The sequence below is a fragment of the Heteronotia binoei genome, chromosome 18, assembly GCF_032191835.1.
Source record: "Heteronotia binoei isolate CCM8104 ecotype False Entrance Well chromosome 18, APGP_CSIRO_Hbin_v1, whole genome shotgun sequence".
NCBI lineage: Eukaryota > Metazoa > Chordata > Lepidosauria > Squamata > Gekkonidae > Heteronotia > Heteronotia binoei.
The window spans coordinates 19,579,455-19,593,157 of record NC_083240.1 but is presented as its reverse complement, the minus strand read 5'-3'; positions in this window follow the sequence as shown (position 1 = coordinate 19,593,157).

Below are 13,703 nucleotides of genomic sequence, written 5' to 3'. Positions count from 1 at the left end.
AGTATTGTCTACTCAGGCTGGCAGCAGCTCTCCAGTGTCTCAGGTCATGGGTTTTCACATCCCCTCTTACCTGATTTCCAAGATCAAACCTGTGTCCTTCTGTAAACAAAGCAGAGGCTCTCCCATCGAGCCATCTCACCTGACTGCTAACCCACCCCACAAGAAAATGGATGGATGTTCAGAGAACTCTCACAAAAATGTTAACAATCAGTGTAAATAGTGTTTTTATAACCCCCCTCCACCTCCATTCCAGGGCTACTGAGTTGTTTGGACACAGCTTTCCCATTCTCACAGATGCTTGTGGAGCAGTGGGAGCAAAATGGGGGTGACCAGCTTTGCTGGCACTGTGACATAAAAACCATTGAGATTAGGAAAATCCTTAGAGTGTCATTGGTACTATGACATCACTTTCAGGTCTGAAATGGGAGATGAAATCACACGCTGCTTTTCAAAGTCTCTGCCCCCTCCTTGCTCCCAAGTAGGTCCATAGTTACAAGAGGGCTCTCACCAGGCAAAGCCCCATCCCCAATTTCACCAGTCTTGATTGTCTTGTGTCTGCTGTGGTAGGAAAGACAGAAAAGGGGGAAAAAACCTTTTTGTAGGTAAAAGCTGTTTTCATTTCCCTGCTCGCTGTCAGCTTTTAGCTGTTCTAGCTGGAGGTGTGAATTGACCATTTCCAACCAGGGAGGTCATTAGCATTTCTAAAGTGTTGTTGGGCTGAAGAGAAATTTGTATGCTTCAGACATGACCTCTTTACAGCATTGTTGTCATTCCTCATTCATTATAATTCACAGAGGCACCATAACAGAAAAATATCACCGCCTGCATTTTTAACACAATGCATTTTCTGTCAGCCTGATCCACTTAGCAGGTTTCCTCAGAAGTAAGCTCCACCATGCTAAACTGCTACCCCCTGCCTGTCCAACCCAAGAAAAATTCCTGGATATGGTGCTGCTCCCTGGGGTTGCTACCCAGGGGCTGGTAACCTTACTCCATTCTATCCATACCAGAGGATCAGATATCAACTAATTCAGTAGTCAGTCACTGCACCACATAGCACCAGGAGATAAAGGGATACGCACACACCAAGGTGTAAGGCTACGTGACTGTCCCCCTGTCCTTAGAACCAGAAGTACAAAAGTGGAACAATCACTAATGAGAAACTTTGAAGAAAAGAAGCTCTTTGTGCAAATAACAAACACCTGATGGCCAGGAAGGATGAAAAACTCAGCTCTGAGAAGATGAGCAATTCTTGTTTTCTCAGCAGCTTTCTATGCACCAGTTCGAAACACCCTCCAGGTAGTTCATCTGGGGTTACAAAGAGGAAACACCCCACCCTGGTCAGCAAAAGCACAAGACCGTGAGTTGAGCCAAGATTCCTGCAGATACTTGTTTCCTCCCCACCAGGGACAAAATTCTAGCAGGAGCTCCTTTGCATATTAGACCACAGACCCTGGTAGCTAATCCTCCAAAAGTTTACAAGGCTCTTTTTTGTAAGCTCTTGGAAGATTGGCTATGCCAGGGGGTGTGGCCTAATATGCAAAGGAGTTCCTGCTAGAATTCCACCCCTGCTCCACACTACCCCCCCCCCGAAAAGGGATGGGTGTGCAGCATACTCAGCACCCACAGGGACTCCCTCTCCTCACCCCCCCCCCATTAAAATTAGAGCAACCTGCATGGTGGATTAATAACCTTCTGTCACTTAAGAGCTGCTCTGTTTTAGTCATTTCATTTAAGGATATTTTTAGCTTGCCTTTCTCAGGAAAGACTCAGGAAGGGTCACAATGTGATGGGGAAACAACTGTCGACCACAAACCCATAGCAGGTTCTCTTTCAAGGACCCCACAACCACAGACTCATTTTCCACAGAAATCCCCCAAACAGACCCTCTCAGGTCACAGCAGAGACATCCTGCCCAATAACTCAGCTTTGCAAAAGCAAAACCTTTTAAAAATCAGCCATCCAAGGGTCTTCCTGATTTCATCAGGATAGGGTTACATACCTCCAAGTGAGGCATGGGGATCTCCCAGTATTACAACTGTTCTCCAGACAACAGAGATCAGATCCCCAGGGAACTGGCTGCTTTGGAGGGTGAACTCTATGGCCCTAAACCCTGCGGAGGTCCCTCCCCTCCCCAAACTCCACCATCCCCAGGGTGCACACCCAAATCTCCAGGAAACTCCCAACCTGGAACTGGCAACCATACCTCAAGGAAGACCATACCACCATGGAAGACCATACCTCAAGGAAGACCATACCACCATGCGGAGGCCATTACTGGGGAAAGCTCTAGACTGAAGAAGAAGAAGAAGACTGTAGATTTATACCCCGCCCTTTTCTCCAAATCAGAGAGAGCAGCTCACAATCTCCTTTACCTTCCTCCCCACAACAGACACCCTGTGAGGTAGGTGGGGCTGAGAGAGCTCTTACAGCAGCTGCCCTTTCAAGGACAACTCGTATGAGAGCTATGGCTGACCCAAGGCCATTCCAGCAGCTGCAGGTGGAGGGGTGGGGAATCAAACCCGGTTCTCCTAGATAAGAGTCCGCACACTTAACCACTACACCAGACAGGTGCTATTCTAACCTTTCTGTATGATGGAGTTTTTAAATAAGCCCTGATCAGCAGAGTGGAGCTGTTGTAATAAAGCACATTTGGGAGCCTTGATAGCCAGAGCCTCCACTACCCCCATCCTCAATGCAGATAAGCTCTCACCATGCAGCTGGAAAGGCAAACCTGTTTCCACTGGTGAGTCTAAAACACTCCAGATCACCAATTGCCATGAACATCCATGAAGCTGTCTTCTGCTGAATCAGACCATTGGTCCATTAAGATCAGTATTGTCTACTCAGACTGGCAGCAGCTCCCCAGAGCCTTCCTGGTCCTTTCACCTGGAGATGCTGAGGACTGAACCCGGGACCTTCTGCAAGAAGTTGCCTTCTGATGAATCAGACCATTGGTCCATCAAAGTCAGTATTGTCTACTCAGACTGGCAATGACTCTCCAAGGTCTCAAGCTGAGGTCTTTCACATCACCCGCTACCTGGTCTTTTCAACTGGAGTTGTCAGGGATTTAACCTGGGGCCTTCGCCTGCTGATTTGACCTTGGGTCAGCCACAGGTTCCCTCAGAGCTGTCCTGCTCAACAGCAGTTATGGGAGAGCTCTCTCTCTCGGCCCCACCTACCTCACGGGGTTTTTGTTGTGGGGAAGGGAAGGGAAAGGAGATTGTAAGATGTTCTGAGACTCCTTTGAGGAGTGAAGGGCAGGGTATATGTCCAGTCACTACTACTTTTGCTCCTCCTCCTTCTTCCCCTCCTCCTTCTCTTTCTCTTTCTCCTCCTCCTTCTCCTTCTGGTCAAACAGATGCTTTACCACTTAGTCACAGCCTTTCCCCATGGACGGCTAAGAGCCTGTAACTTATTTTCACATTCTGACCCAAAATACACTGGTAGGTAAAGTAAAGTGTGCCATCAAGTCACAATTGACTCATGGAGGTCCCATAAAGTTCCACCTCATGGGGTCAAGGTATGGGATTATGGAATTGCCTTCCTCAGCTTAGAAGCCCCTGTCTTCTTTGGTGGTCTCCCATTCGACTCCCAACCCTGCTTAGCTTCTGAGCTCTGAGAAGATCAAGTTAGTCTGAGCTATTATGGCAGCTACAGCATACACACAGATCAGAACAGAATTCCATTGTGGTGCCTTAAGCTGGATGGGTGGAGACATGGTTAATGGAGCACAATATGATTGGTGGACAGCATCACTGTTGCTAGGCAGCTTGTGAGAGAGCTACTGTGACAATTGCATGTTTGATGCTGCTATAGCAGGAGAGCAGGATAGTACTCTGTCTATAGATAGATTCATGGAGGACAAGTCTATCATTGGCTACTAGCCATGGTCACTGAAGGGAACCTCCACTTCCAGAGGCACTAATCCTCTGAATCCCAGAGCCAGAAGGCAATATCAAGGGAAGGCCTCAGCCTCTGTACCCTGCTGGTGGCCCTCTGGTTGGCCACTGTGTGAGACATGATGCTGGACCAGATGGAGCATTGGTCTGATCCAGCAAGGCTCTTCTGATGTTCTGTCAGTCCATCAGTCTTTATTACAGCCCACAAGCTGTGGCTAGGACTCCAACTGATTTTACATACATAAACCACCATGTAGTGGTGGCCATCTTAGCTGGGTCACAACCCTGCCCACCTGTGTAACTTGGTAAAATTTGAGTTTCTAACAGAAAGGGTTTCATTTGCTCAATTTTAACTACCACATCATGATACTGTTACAAAATTTGGTAGGTTTTTTTTTTAACCTGGGAACGTTGGCTAGAGTTGCTCCTGCTTCTTTGCAGCATCCATTTGCCTTCAGATGACAGATTTAAAAAATCATTTGCATTTTCAGGTTCTAAAGCGTTTTTTCCCCCCTTTTAGTGAGCCAGAGCTCCACTTCCAGATACAAAAGCCAGAGAGAAAGGTAATAAACCATATTTGGACAAGTTTCCCGCTAGGCAAAATTGCTTCAATTGTTTGAAAGAGTCGGGGGGGAAATTGAACTCATTACGTCTGTGCTGTGCCAGCAAGGTATGAAAATCAAGATCTAATTGTTCCAATGATGTGGGAAGAGTACATGAGGAGAATTTTATTCATGGAGACTGAGACGGGTTGGCTAAATGTTATCTACAATTTAACAGCCATGCGCACATGTTCAGCGGTGCTCTCACGGGGACTTCTTGTTCTCTTTGGTGGAATAAAAGGCTTCATATTCACCTGAAGCATTCCCCAAATATGTGCACAGAGCACTTCTTGCATAATCCACGGCAGGATGGTGTTGTGTGCCCAAAGCCAATGCCTGCATCGATGCCTTAGAGTATGCACCAGAGTTATGGGATTAGTCATCCAGGCTAGCAACTAGACAGCAGTTTTCATTTTTAGTGATTTATTTGAAGCCTTTTTGTAGCAGTCCAAATAGCTCAGAGTAGCCTGATCTTCTCAGAGGCTGGAAGCTAAGCAGAGTTCACCATGATCTATATTTGGACAGGGGACCACCAAGGAAGACTATGTAGAGGCAGGCCATTCCAAACCATCTCTGCTCATCTCTTGCCTTGAAAACCCCATGAGGTGGAACTCCATGGTGTTGCCATGAGTTGGTTGCAATTTGACGGCACACTCTACCTTTTAAAACATTTTCAAGCTGCCTTTCCAGCCAACTTAGGGTCCCCCAGGTGGGTGAACAATAAAAATCTTAAGTTTAAAAACACATACAAATATAACAATTAAAACAAAATACAAGGACACATGAACAGAAACTGAGGCAACAAGAATCAGTGGGGGGACACCAGACAAAGCAAAAAAGTCTTCACCCACTGGTGGAATACAACTGTAGAGGTGGACAGGCGAATCTCCCTGGGCAGAGAATTCCGTCATTTTAAGTGCCACCACCAAAAAGGTTCTTTTTCAGCTTGCCATCCATGCAGCCTCAGATAATGGAGGCACCCACCAATAATGATATTCCCTAGATTTCAGTACATTACATCTCCTCCTTTTTCCCTCTGCCAGTAATTTTTGGCGATACCAAACCCAAATTACATCCTTCTGATATGAGTTACCCTTACTCTGTGGAACTCACTGCCACAAGGTGTAGAGAATGGCCATTTAATTTAGGTGGTTTCAGAAGGAGATAGACTTATCTATGATGGAGAAAGGCAGGATGTAAATGAAGCAAACAAAAACATAAAAATGCATGAGGATTTTTCAGTTGCCAAAATGAGAAAGGCTTTCCCATTGACTTTCACTTCTTATCATGGGCATGGAAGTGATCTTGTAGGCCATACAGCCTAACCCCTTGAAAAGGCAGGAAATCTAAAGCTAGAGTATCCCTGACAGATGGTTGTCCAGCTGTGGGAGAGCCTCCCTGCCCTTTCCAGATAATTGTTTCCACTCAGAACTCACTGGGTCCATTAGACTGTATCTCCTAGAGAGCCAGTTTGGTGTTGTGGTTAAGGGCAGCGGACTCTAATCTGGAGAACTGGATTTGATTCCCCACTCCTCCTCCACATAAAGTTAGCTAGGTGACCTTGGACCAGTCCTAGTTCTCTCAGAACTCTCTCAGCCCCACAAGGTGCCTGTTGTGGGGAGGGGAAGGGAAAGGAAATTGCAAGCCACTCTGACTCTGATTGAAGGGCAGAGTATAAAACCAACTCTTCTTCTTCTAAAGTCCCACACCTCCAGAGGAAACAGGAACCCTATAACTGTCTCTGAGATCTGCTCAAGATGAGAGGCCATCAGGCTGAGACAGCAAAGACATGGAAGAGATGTGATTTTGGTAGGTGCACCCAACTGTGGGACTCTCTTGCCTGTAAGGTGCCCAGGGGGTGTTGAACTGGACACTCTAGCAGCAAGTCCTTTACTCTCTGCCCCACCACAATATGCTCACCTGATGTCTGACATTCTTCAGTGCCTCCGCTGCAAATGATCAGAGTGTGGCAGTGCATCTACCCATTCATTGACCTCTTCAGCAGAAGTCCTGACCTGAATGGCCTAGGCTAGCCCAACCCTGTCAGATCTCAGAAGCTAAGCAGGGTTGGCCCTGGTAGGTACTTGGATGGGAGACCACCAAGGAAGACCAGGGTTGCCATGCAAAAGAAAACCTATGCAGGGGTGTCAAATATGCAGTTCAGGGGCCGAATCAGGCCCCCAGAGGGCTCCTATCAGGCCCCCAAGCAACTGGTTGTCATCTGCTTCCTTCTCCCTATCTCTTGCTTCCTTCTGCATAACAGCTTGCTTTGCAAGGCTTGCTCAATCACACAGGAGCTACAGAGCAAAGTCTCTATTTTCTCCATTGGCAGAGGCTCCTCCCTTGGGGAGGAAGGGGGGGATGGAGAGCTTGCTTTCCCAACCTCTCTCAATTGCACAGCAGAGCTAATGAGCCAAGCCTCTCTTCCTTCTATTGGCTGAGGTTCCACACACACACACACACAGTCCCCTGGGGAAGAAAGGAAAGAGCCAGAGCTTCCTTTGCCCAGTTCCCTGGATCCCATGGGAGAAATACAAAGAAAGCACCTATAAGGCCAATAAGTGCTAACGTTTTAAGCACGTTTTAAGTTTTAAAAAATATATATTTGTGTTTGTCTGTTCGTTATAAAATGTATATCTCCGCTACCTAATCTTAAATAGGTACACACATGGCCCAGCCTGACATGGCTCAGCCCAACCCAACATGATCCGGCCCAACAAGGTCTCATTTATGTCAGATCCAGCCCTCATAACAAATAAGTTCGACACCCCTGCCCTACAGGGTTGCCATAATTTGTCTGCAACTTGATGGCACATTCCATCCTTCCATTCCGCAGAGTCAGGTGATGCAAGAGCCAATTAGGTCCCACCTTATGCTACAAAGCTGCTGGGTCTGAACACTTTGCTTTCAAGTCTGGTCTGGTTTGGAAGCTCAGTTGGAATACTTTGCTCTCAGGCTGCCTTGCACTGATTGGCTTGTAAGACCAACAGATTTCATCTGGCCTTTGGAAGTCCAAGATAAGTCAGGAAAAGGTGAGGAAACTTCACAGTTTGGTGGGGTTTTTTGCTGCTTTATCTTTTTTTTTTTTTTGCTTCCCTTGCCCCCATCCAAGGTCTTTAGGATGAGATGGGCTATAAATTTAAGTACACAAATCAATGCAAAGTTAGTTGACGGCATGCCCTTTAAATGCCTAATGCAATGGGTGTTTCACAAGGCAGTGTTTCAATAAAGGAACTAATAATGCTACTAATAAAAAAAGACTTCTAAACCTTAGGAAAAAGGCAGCTTCCTTCACAGAGACAATCTCTCCTTTTTTTCTTTGCTCGACAGTTCTGAAATAGAATACCCACAATCCACTAAGTCTCAGCAATGGCTCTATTCAACTCATGAAATGGTAGGAACAATAGCTGGGCAACAAGAAAGAGGATTTCAATTTCAAAGCCAAACTAAATAATGATTCCAATTAAGGACGCTGGCTTTCAAGGCCTGACCTCTCGCCTGTCCCTTTCTCTTTGAGTACTGTTTCCTATTCTCTTCTGATCCTGCTAATAAATTTTGGTTCATTCTGGGTAGCAATATTCCAGATCCTCCAGCAGGTATTCACCCATGTGACTTGAACTCAGCATCAGCTTCACTTCTGTGGGAGACTGATGTTCCTTTGCAGGCTTTTGCCACTCTAAGTACCCTCTATCCTGTCCCTCCCCAATCATCAGCTTCACTTCTGTGGGAGACTGATGTTCCTTTGCAGGCTGTTGCCACTCTAAGTACCCTCTATCCTGTCCCCTCCCCAATCAATTCATAGCATGAGCATAACTCAGAAATGACTGGATGGCATAACAACGCACATGTACATGTGCGTTGTTATGCCATCCAGTCATTTCTGAGTTATGCTTACACTATGAACTGAATGACCTTCCATACATCTTCATGTTAGCAGCCTGGCTCAGGTCTTGCAAATGGAAGGTCATGGCTTCTCTTATTGAGTCAATCCATCTCATGTTGGATCTTCCTCTTCTTTCTGCTGCCTTTGACTAGTACAGTTGCATAGCTGGAAATAAACCTGTCTTACAGACTCTTCCTTTTCTCATGCACATTGTATGTATGGATTGGATAAACATATGGAGCAGAGGTCCATCAGTAGCTATTAGCCACAGCGTATTGTTGGAACTCTCTGTCTGGGGCAGTGATGCTCTGTATTCTTGGTGCTTGGGCGGTGGGGGGACAGGGTGGGAGGGCTTCTAGTGTCCTGGCCCCACAGCTGGACCTGCTGATGGCACCTGGGTTTTTTGGCCACTGTGTGTCACAGAGTGTTGGACTGGGTGGGCCATTGACCCGATCTGGGCTAAAAAGACTAACATTGGCCTGATCCAACGTGGCTTTTCTTATGATTTGGGAAGGGGAGGTCATGGCTGGCAGATGGGAGTAGGTGCCTTCAGGCACCTTTTTCCACCACTCCTCCACTCTGAAAGCGGCAGGACTGTGAACCAGTGTGTGCTCTCCTCCAAGTCTGGCTTTCTAGCTGGGCTCGGAGGAGAACGGCGTCTCTCTGAGGCTGCCTCTTCTTGCACTGTTCTTCAGAACTGGTCCATTTGGTCTTTCTTCCTAGGTCTCCTAGAAGCTGAGAAGCTCTAGGGTTTGCTGGAGATCATCTCTGTTAATGATGTGAACATTTTATTTCAAATCAGGTGTGGAGAGAAAGAATTCAGGGGAGCCAAAGGCCAGGTCAGAACTGTGTCATCTGATCCTATAACAAGGCTGCTAGCTCTGGGTTAGAAGCTCGCTGGAGATTTTGGAGGTGGAGCCTGGGGAGGGCAGGATTTGGGAAGGGGAGGGGCCTCAGCAGGATATAATGCCATAGAATCCATCCTCCAAAGCAGCCGTTGTCTCCAGGGGGGCTGATTTTGACCATCTGGAGATCAACTTTAATAGTGAGATCTTCAGGTACCACCTGAAGTTTGGCAACCCTGCTATGGGCTGTAAAAAGTTCCACAGAAGCTTCCCAGCTCTTGGGGAAGAAGGGAGCATTCAAAGCAGGGCTTTTTCTTGTAGCAGGAACTCCTTTACATATTAGGCCACACACCCCTGGTGCAATGTTCCCTCTAAGCTGCAGAGTCTTGTGAGCAAAAATTCTACTACTGGCATTAAAGTTGTGAACTACAGCATAAATTAGTGTGCTCTGGGGTCGTCCTTTCTGAGCAAAGACAAAAATGTGTGAGCTGGAGGCTAAAAATCTGTGAGCTAGCTCACACTTAGCTTAGAGGGAACACTGCCCCGATGTAGCCAATCCTCCAAGAGCTTACAGGGCTCTTAGTACAGGGCCTACTGTAAGCTCTGGAACGATTGTCTACATCGGGGGGGGGGGGGGGGTACAGCCTAATATGCAAAAGAGTTCCCTACCAAAAAAAAGCCCTGATTCAAAGCAATCAACATGTTGACAAAACAGTACATTGGCCTACAGTTTCTGAATCAGATTTGCCGAGAGGCAGCAAAGCAGCTGGTCCCATCCAAAACGACAAGCCTCCTTACCTGTCCAAGCGACACAACATCACGCCGTTCCTCAAGCCCCATCAATCAGCAGGCAAGAAATGCCGATTTGCATTAGCCCTGATTGGTGTTGGAGAAAATTAAGAAAGAGCCACCAGGGCATGACAAAAGACAGGTTTCCTCTACGGGAGCAGCCGCTGCCCGGCTCTGCGAAACTCCCCCAAGGAAATAGAACCTGGATCCATTTGGCTGCACAGACTTAAATATTGGATTTGTGTTTGCAGATTCAAAGCCAATTAAGGAGGTTTAATGGAAACGTGACCCTTAACTCCACTTGGTCAACACTTCTCCGTGAGAAAACCAGGAGGCATCGGCACCATTCAATAAAGAAAAACAAAATCACCTTTCCACCTCCTTCAGGCTTGAACTTATTTTTCATAGATATTCCTTGTCAGACTCAAAAGGAATAGCAGGGCCCAGGCCAGGTTATCTCCCCACACTTCTCACCCTTTTCCAAAAAGACTAGTTTCACCTGACCAAAGACTGTAGGCTATGTTTCAAAATCCCAGCTCCAGTACCTTTATGTCCCCCCTCCCCCCAATACCACCAGCTATACGTTCTTCTAGATCAGGAGTGGCCAAACTGTGGCTCGGGAGCCACATGTGGCTCTTTCACACACATTGTGTGGTTCTCAAAGCCCCCACCACCTGGCCAGCTTGGAAAAGGCATTTGTCTTTTTAAATCATTTCACCAAGCCAAGCCAGCTGAAAGCTTGGATAATGCATTTGAAGTTAAAGTTGCTTTCTTTCCACTTCCCTCTCCCACCCACATCTTCCTTCCTTCCTTCCTTCCTTCCTTCCTTCCTTCCTTCCTTCCTTCCTTCCTTCCTTCCTTCCTTCCTTCCTTCCTTCCTTCCTTCCTTGTCTTGTGGCTCTCAAACATCTGACATAGTCTATGTGGCTCTTATGTTAAGCAGGTTTGGCCATCCCTGTTCTAGATGCTTTGCAGACAAAGGGAAAAGCCAGACAGACAGAGGGCGTTTTCGCACTGACCTTACACCGGAGTGACGTCCCTCTTCACCGCGCAACGTCTGCGTGGATTTCGCACTAATTGCTCCGCAGAACCCGGAAGAGCCGCAAAGTCCCGCAGCTTTTGCATCGCAAATGTAAGCCACCAAAAACCAGTTTACATTTGCAATGCAAAAGCCGCGGGACTTTGCAGCTCTTCCGGGTTCTGCGGAGCAATTAGTGCGAAATCCGCGCAGACACTGCGCAGTGAAGAGGGACGTCACTCCGGCGTAAGGTCAGTGCAAAAACGCCCAGAATGTTGCTGGGGCATCTCTTTTTGGGAGGGGCAAATTTCAGTGTCATGCTGCAACAATTTGCATTGCAACCACACAGGGAGAAGAGGGGGAAGGTTTAAACCTTTAGCTTCTGCTCAGATTTGCTCATTGCAACCAGCTTTCTCACCATTATGTTAGCAATTTACATGCCTTAAAGAACCTCCTTTTACAGGCAAATGGAGATACATTTCTCCATTGGGTTTAAGTCTGGTTTTGTCCTGAGCTGTGTTCCTTAAAGGTGCCATTGTCTGAAAGCAGAAAAGTCCCTTCTTTCCATAGAACTTACAAGCTGATAATAATAGTGGAGAAGACAACAGAGAGAGAGAGAGAGAGAAGGGTTGCCAACTCTGAGTAGAGAAATTCCTGGATATTTGGGGGGTGTAGCCTGGGGAGGGGAGGGATCTTAACAGGGTACAATGCCATAGAGCCCACTCTCTAAAGCAGCCATCTTCTCCAGGGAAAATGATCTATGTTATCTGGAGATCAGAAGGAATTCCAGCAGTTCTCCAGGCCCTACCCGGAGCTTGGCAACTCTAGTATGAGCAAATTGCATGCCATCTTTTATTCATTGCTTTATTGTATTGAACATATTTATTCACTCACTTTCCCCAAAAAATACTGGAACTCAAGGTAGGGCTACAGTTGGAAAAGAGGGTTAAGCCAAAGACATCATGAGTGTTTGGGGGAAGGAAGACAAAAGATGGCATCACACAACGTGTTTGTGGATGTGGCCTGTTGATGCAACGGAAGAAGAGATATTAGATGGGGTCATTCAGAGAGTTCGCATTCACTTAGCTGGAAAGATAAAGGGATTCCACCAACTGTAGTCAACATTGGGCGAGGACAGTGCCTTCAAATCACAGCTGACTTATGATGACCTCATAGGGTTTTCAAGGCAAGAGACATTTAGTTGGTCATTGCCTTCCCCCACATCATAATTCTGGTATTCCTTGAAGGTCTCCTATTCAAATACTAATGCTGACCCTGCTTTAAGTTCTTTAAGGCATGTAAATTCCATGATCTGACAAGATCAGGCTATCCTGGCCTATCCAGGTCAATGTTATCCACACAAAACCCTTGGTGCATGTCCCCAATAGATATTAATGCCCCGTGGCACAGAGTGTTAAAGCTGCAGTACTGCAGTCCTAAGCTCTACTCACGACCGGAGTTCAATCACCGGTGGAAGCTGCGTTTTCAGGTAGCTGGCTCGAGGTTGACTCAGCCTTCCATCCTTCCGAGGTCAGTAAAATGAGTATCCAGCTTGCTGGGGAGAAAATGTAGATGACTGGGGAAGGCAATGGCAAACCACCCCGTAAAACGTCTGCCGTGAAAATATTGTGAAAGCAACATCACCCCAGAGTCGGAAACGACTGGTGCTTGCACAAGGGACCTTTCCTTTCCTTTCCTGACAAATTATCATTACTGAGCTCCGTTCTCTTTGATAACTCAACCCTATTCTAAGCCTCCTTTCTCCTTGCGCTGCAAATTCAAACCTGATTTCTATGTTTAAAACTTGATGTGGTAGAAGAAAAAGACCTCTCGACTTGAGTAACATGTTTAGTGCTATTCCCAAATATTGTTAGCATTGCATTTTCACTTAAACAATGGCCTCTTTGAGGGAAGAAAGCAGGATTGTAACCTGATGTTCTGAATCTCTAACAGTCCATCAAAATGGGTTTGTCTGGACACCATTTGTCTTGTCTGCCCATCGACTGGCTGCAAATATGTAAACATTTTGTGTGGGGCGAGGTACATTTGCAAAGTCTTCAGATTTAATATCTTCCTGACCAGAATTTTTCGGCAGCCAGTGAGCAAATTCGGAAAATAAAATAAAAAGGAGGTTCTGGAGCTCATACCCACCAGATATTGCAGGCCTTTGATCTCGAAGCCAGGCAGGACAGATCAATTTCCAGAACAGGCCTGGGATATGCGGTGTTCCAGTGGGTTCTCTGTCCAGTCAAGGCAAGGTCTACCAAAGCCTGAGGAGAAAACAGTCGATCTGAATGTGCAGGCAGTGGACACACTTGGTGCAGTGGGGGAAAGTGTGGCAAGTGACCTTGTGGACTTTAGGCTGCAGGCCTAAGAACTCTTTCCTAGCAGCAAGCCTTACTGAATGAAATGACTTACTGAGTAGATGTGCTAGGTTGCTCCCTTAATAAGGAGCTAGGGTTTTTTTTCTTAGAAATCAATTTTTAAAAAGAGTTAAAGTTAATAAAGCAATACTTCCTTCCTTCCTTCCTTCCTTCCTTCCTTCCTTCCTTCCTTCCTTCCTTCCTTCCTTCCTTCCTTCTAGAATTAGGGTTGCCACCTGGCACCTGGAGAGCTCCCACGTAGGGCTATCAGCCTCCAGGTGGGGCCTGGAGATCTCCTGCT